Source organism: Neoarius graeffei, chromosome 15, assembly GCF_027579695.1.
Source record: "Neoarius graeffei isolate fNeoGra1 chromosome 15, fNeoGra1.pri, whole genome shotgun sequence".
NCBI classification, from domain to species: domain Eukaryota; kingdom Metazoa; phylum Chordata; class Actinopteri; order Siluriformes; family Ariidae; genus Neoarius; species Neoarius graeffei.
The window spans coordinates 75,466,398-75,472,748 of NC_083583.1; positions in this window are offsets into that span (position 1 = coordinate 75,466,398).

Genomic DNA, 6,351 nt, shown 5'->3' on the forward strand with positions numbered 1-6,351 from the left:
CACTAATTGCAAACAGGAGCGTTCTGAGCTGACGTCGGCTTTCTGGAAGCGCTTTGGGGAAGTTTGGCAACATTTGGGAGGTCTTGAACTTGATTTGGCAAACCCGAACCCAATGTTCTTGTCCACCTTTCTGTCTAATTGTCGCCCCGAAATACAGAGCGTTTTAAAACATCACTGGAGTGACCGGAATAATCTGGTCCTCCGTCAGGCCGGGGAGCGGGTGCGCACGCTGGAGAGCGATGGTCTTTTAGACTGTAAAACGAATAAAGCATGTTTATCCGTCGTGCCGGGCGGACGAGCGGAGGGACGACAGGAGAGGGGTCGCCGAACGGGACCGCGTGGCGGGGGAGGGAGGAGAAATGGAAAGTGCCACTATTGTGGAAAAGAGGGGCACTGGATAAGAGAATGTCATGCGAAACAGCGAGATGAGCAGGAACGCGAGAAACCCGTCATGCGCGCCGGTTCAAGCCCCACAGGGCAGAGAGATCCTGCCCGCCCATAGGGCTGCCCTCAGAGCGATGAAACCCCGACCGTTGCTATGTTAAATCTTTTATTCAGCTCCCCTCTTAACGAAGATCTTCCCACTATTGTTTTATGCCTGGCAGGGACTGAATATCCTTTTTTACTCGACACCGGGGCTACCATGTCCTCAGTGGGGAGGGAATATGCGGGTCCTTTATCTACACGGTCTGTAAGCTCTGTGGGAATAGAAGGGGTTCCTTTCCATTCCAGTTGCACGCCCCCCCTTTCTGTTACTTGTGCCCTTGATCCTTTACTGAAGTTTTCTCACTCCTTTGTTTGCATGCCTGATTGCCCTTTTAACCTGCTTGGACGGGACCTCATGAGCCTCCTAGGGCTCTCTATTTCTTTTAGTGGCTCACACATGGTTGTTGACATACCAGACGACACTTCGTCGGCTGCTCTTGCCCTCACCTCCCTTTCTCTTCCCCATAACCTTCTCAATGCTGCTTGTGCCGTTACCTGCCTCACACCCTCTCTTTCTGATCTCCCAGCTTCTCTTTGGGCGGAACATAAGGACGAGGTGGGCTTTGTTAACTGTACCCCTTACGAGGCGGTCATTAAACACTCTTCGCCAGTATATGTAAAACAGTACCCCCTTTCCCCAGCTAAACTGTCTGGCATTGATGATGTTCTGTGTTCTCTCCTAGAGCAAGGTGTGGTTGTTCCCTGTGTCAGCCCTTATAACACCCCAGTGAATCCGGTGCAGAAGCCCAACGGCACGTGGCGTTTCACCCAGGATTTGCGTAAGATTAATGAGTTAATTATCCCAGTCGCCCCATTAGTTCCAGACGTTCCCTCTCTTATGGCCTCGATTCCGTGTGAACATGCGTTTTTCTCTGTGATTGACCTCTGTTCTGCCTTTTTCAGCGTCCCTGTGGGCCACGACACGCAGCCCCTGTTCGCTTTTACGCACAGGGGAAAGCAGTACACATGGACCAGGTTACCCCAAGGATATGTCGATTCCCCCGCGGTTTTTACAGCCGTAGTGAGGGACGCCTTGGCCGGTTTGTGCCTCCCCTCGGGCTCCTCCGTGCTCCAATACGCGGATGATCTTCTGGTAACGGCGGAGGACGAGGACCTTTGCGCTAAAGCCACACTCGCTCTCCTCTCTCTTCTGGCGCAAGAAGGTTTCAAGGTCTCACGAACTAAGCTTCAGTTCTGCCTCCCCACTGTTCGATATCTGGGTCACGATCTCTCCCAGGGCTCCCGCAGGCTCAGCCCCGAGCGTGTGCAGGTCATCCTAGACACTCAGGTGCCTGCCACCAAACACGCCCTCATGGCTTTTCTGGGACTTATCAATTACTGCCGCCAGTGGATTCCTGACTGTTCCACCTATGACAAGTGTCTGCGCTCTGCAATTCTGCACTCGGACCCTTTGACTCAGCCCCTGGTGTGGTCTGATGAGATGCTGACGGCCTTCAGGGCCTTGAAACAGGCTTTATGCTCGGCCCCTGCTCTCGGACTTCCGAATTACCGTTTGCCGTTTCATTTATATGTGTGCAACCAGCAGGGAACTGCGTCTGGGGTTTTGGCGCAGGAGCACGGGGGGGGTATGCGGCCTTGTGCGTTCCTCTCTAAAACTCTTGATTCTGTGGCACAGGGCCTCCCTGCTTGCCTCAGGGCGGTGGCTGCATGTGCTGTCATGGTCACGGACGCTGAACGGCTGGTTTTGTCTCACCCGCTCGTTCTCCACACCTCACATGATGTAGTGCACGTTTTAAAGAACCTCAGTACCCAGCATTTATCTGCGCAGCGTCGCTCTGGATACGAGTCTATTCTTTTGGCCACCGAAAACCTTACTGTTAAGCCCTCCTCCTCCTTTGATTCTCTCGCGCACGCGCTTCAGCGCCTCCTCAATTCACAGGATGATTTTCTTCCTTCTGAAACACACGACTGCATTTCTAGCATTCTTTTCGAGACAAGTATCCGCCCCGACTTACGCTCCACCCCGTTACTTTCAGGTGATTCGCTGTTTGTGGACGGCTCGTGCTCACGCCCCTCTGACGGCGTCTTTGTGTGTGGTTATTCTGTGTGCCGCCTTCCTGATGAAACTGTTGAAGCTTTTTCTCTTCCTTTCTCCTCGGCTCAGGCTGCCGAACTATACGCTCTAACCCGTGCATGTGTTATTGCCCAGGACACAGACGTCACTATCTACACTGACTCACGTTATGCTTTCGGCGTTGCTCACGACTTTGGTCGGATTTGGGCTTCGCGTGGGTTCACCACTGCAGACGGTAAGCCCATTTCTCATTCTTCGCTTGTTACTGATTTAATCACCGCCTGTCTTCTCCCGCGCTCTTTAGCCATTGTTAAGACTCGTGCTCATTGTATTGGGGACTCTTTTGAGATCAGGGGAAACTCTCTCGCCGATCGCATTGCCAAAGCCGCGGCTGCCTCCGGTGTTTTTCCGCCTTCGCTTACTCTCTCCCTGGTCTCATCCAGCCGTATGATTAGTGCCGTTCTTCCGGACATTGACTTGATCTCCCTCCAGGCCTCCGCTTCGGCCTCAGACAACCATTTCTGGGACTCATGCGGCGCGCAGCCGTCTGACGGCGTTCGGATCGATGCTCAGGGCCGCCTTTGTTTGCCTAGACATTGCACTCCATTTCTCGTCCGCGAGTTTCATGGTCCCACTCACCGCGGACGAAGGGGGGTAGTGGAGGATTTATCCAAAATATTTTGCATCGACAAAATACACACCGATGTACATCACATTCTAGACAGATGTTTAACGTGCGCCCAGAATAATCCATCTAAACCAGGCGCGGTACATCAGCACCTTCCCATACCTGACACGCCGTTCCAGGAATGGCAGATTGACTTCACTCACATGCCAAAGCAGGGCCCCTTTAAGTATCTCTTGGTCATGGTCGACAAATTTTCACGATGGGTGGAGGCTTTCCCTTGCGGGAAAGAAGACGCTCGCACGGCGGTAAACAAATTGACGCAAGAAATCATTCCGCGTTATGGTCTCCCGGTAGGGATAGACTCTGACAAAGGGACGCCGTTCACCTCTAAGGTGACCCAAGAACTATGTAAGGACCTAAAAATCCTTTGGCGATTCCACATCCCGTACCATCCACAATCCTCCGGCATTGTGGAGCGCGCAAACAGAACAATCAAGGGTAAGCTGCGTAAAGCCATGCAAGAAGCTGGTACTAAAAATTGGGTACAAGTTTTGCCTTTAGTTCTCGCTGACATGCGAATGACCGCTCAAGTGGCCCTCGACAACCTGTCTCCGTACGAGCTCGTGATGGGCCGGCCTTTTCCTACACCCTGGCGCAGAGGTATGCAGGCTATAGGAACGAGTGATCTTGATGTACATCTCAGTGAGTACGCCGTGGGTCTCATGCGGGTGTTGGATGAGTACTGGACGAGACTAAATTCCAAAAAGCCTCCCATTCCTGAGGCACCCACTCACCCCTTTGAGGTAGGGGATAAAGTGTTGGTAAAGAAATTTGCGAAATTAGGCGCTCCTTTGGAGGAACCGCCCTACAGTGAACCCACGGATGTGCTCGCTGTAACTCGAACGGCTGTACTAACTGACCTTTTTCCACAGTGGATTCATGCCAGTCGAATAAAGAAGGCTCCAATGTAATAGAAATCTATATTGTTGATGCTTAACAGGTTTTTGTGTTTCAGAAAGTTGCTGTGACAATAGCTGACGGCCTTTTCAGGGATCCCCTTTCCAGCATCCGGAGTGATCCGGTTTCGGCTGATCTACAAAGAGGGGATGGTCGGTGCGTCCCGCAGACTTCTGAACTGAGGAATCTGGAAGACACGTGAGCCTGGGCTACCTTCAACTATCTACATCCTGTGGACACAGAAAGAACAAAGTCAGTGACCAGTATGACTTTCCTTCTGGTATTGGTCTTAGCGCTTGGAGCAGGGAATCCCGCTCAAGCCAGCCACGAGGACAACGTTTTTTGGCGATTTGCCAATTGGACTGCTAAACAACATACTAATCAGTCTTGTTATGTCTGTCAATACGTTAGAGTCTAAACTGTAGTTATACTCTGTAAACAAAGTATAAAAGAGGGGATTGTAAGATTGTGTGTGTTCTCGTGCATAGCTGTCCTGAGCTTTATGACCCTTTCACACCCTGGTAAACGTGCATAATCGCGAGAACATACTCTTTTGTTTTCTCTGTACCTTCTAGTTTCGCTGAAACCACATTCCTGGTTCCTCCTGTTCTAGGGGGTGTATGGTCTGCTCTTTCATGTATAATAAAAACGACTCCTTATCTGGCGAGTTGACCTTGTGCCCCCGAGCCCCTTACTTATCTTGTCACGCAAGCTTCTGATGTATATAAACCCTGCTCTTTCTGTGTATCGTTGAGCAGTGCTTGAATAAACCAGATTGATTTAACTCGTGTGGTTTGTTTTAACCCTGCTCCAGAGCGCTCTTACGTCAACGCATCTGAACTGAGACAGACACAGGTTCTAACAGGGCAGCACAGGGATTTCCAGGTGGTGAAGGCATTAACGGGAAAAATATATAATCCAGAGGTAGAGATTTCTGTAGTGTTAAGGAGAGTTATGTGGCTGACAGGCAAAAGAACAAGAGAATGGGTTCTGAATGGGAAGAGAACTGGAGAAGAATTCACTAGAACAGGCCTAACACTGAGAAAGGTAAGAGCTAAAATTTTGCCTAAAGAGGACTTGGCTCCAGCTGATCGTTTAGCAAGAGGGCAATTAATAATACAGGGAGTGGAAATGGCTGACACCCCATTGCAGATGTGTAAATGTAAGTACAGAGCTAGTTAATGTTCAAAATCCTTTAATAAATACATAAGCCTTGACTTTTCTTGCATTTTACTGGTCTTGATTTTGTGTTGTAAAACTGAAACATTACAGAGAAAAATAACATAAAGCAGTATGCAAATATCACCATGTTCGTACAGACAGTGTAGAAGCCCTAGCGGCAGTGAGAGACACATGATCAACAGATGTTAAGTGTTAAGCAGGAGGGCTTTTTGTTCCTCTTTCCCTTTGTGAGATGGAGCAGTGGGGTTGAAGTGGTTCCAGTGAGGTGAGGCAGAGTGGAAGGTCCCATGGAGGGGGAATGTGTGTGTGTGTGTGTGTGGGGGGAGTGCAGAGCTTGGGATCCACTACAGCATGGAAGTAGCCTTTCTTTTCTCCCATGAGTGAGTGTGTTGTCTGAGCTGGTTTCTGACATGAAAGAAATACATAGAGTATGAGGGAAAGCATTCAGAAAGACTTACTCGCTATGCCACGCACAGCACTTATATACTCTGCTGTGAGCTCTGGGAAGGTGAATGCACGTGCTGTAGTTAGCACCTGCCAGCCACTTTATAAACTGCTTTTCTGACAAATAAAGGTGTGGCAGCAGGGGCATGGCCAAGCAGCAGTCTGTGAATGGAGGGCAGGGTCGGGGAAGGTAAGTGGCTAAGTCATTCCACCTGCTGTCAATAATGTGTGTGTGTGTGTGTGTGTTTGTTACAGGGATGGAGCATAAAAGGAGAGAGAGAGAGAGCAGAGAAAAGGAGCTCTCTCCCTGACCACAATGCATGTGTGAGTGAGCGAGCGAGCGAGCGAGCAAGTGAGCAAGCAGAAAAGCAAAATAAAGTGGTTTGGCTAACATCAACTCTCGCCTGCCGTGCTTCTGTGCTCCACCCACATCAGGAATTGTTAGTGGTGCTGAAACCTGGGAGCACAGAAGGGAACCACCCCATGGAGTCCTCCCCATTCGAAGAGCTCATCCTTGCCCTCGCTACCGCCCAGCAGAACCAACATCAAGTGCTGATCGCGTTCCGGAAGGAGTAGCAGCAACACTTCGAAACCTTGATGCTGGCCCAGCAAGAAGATC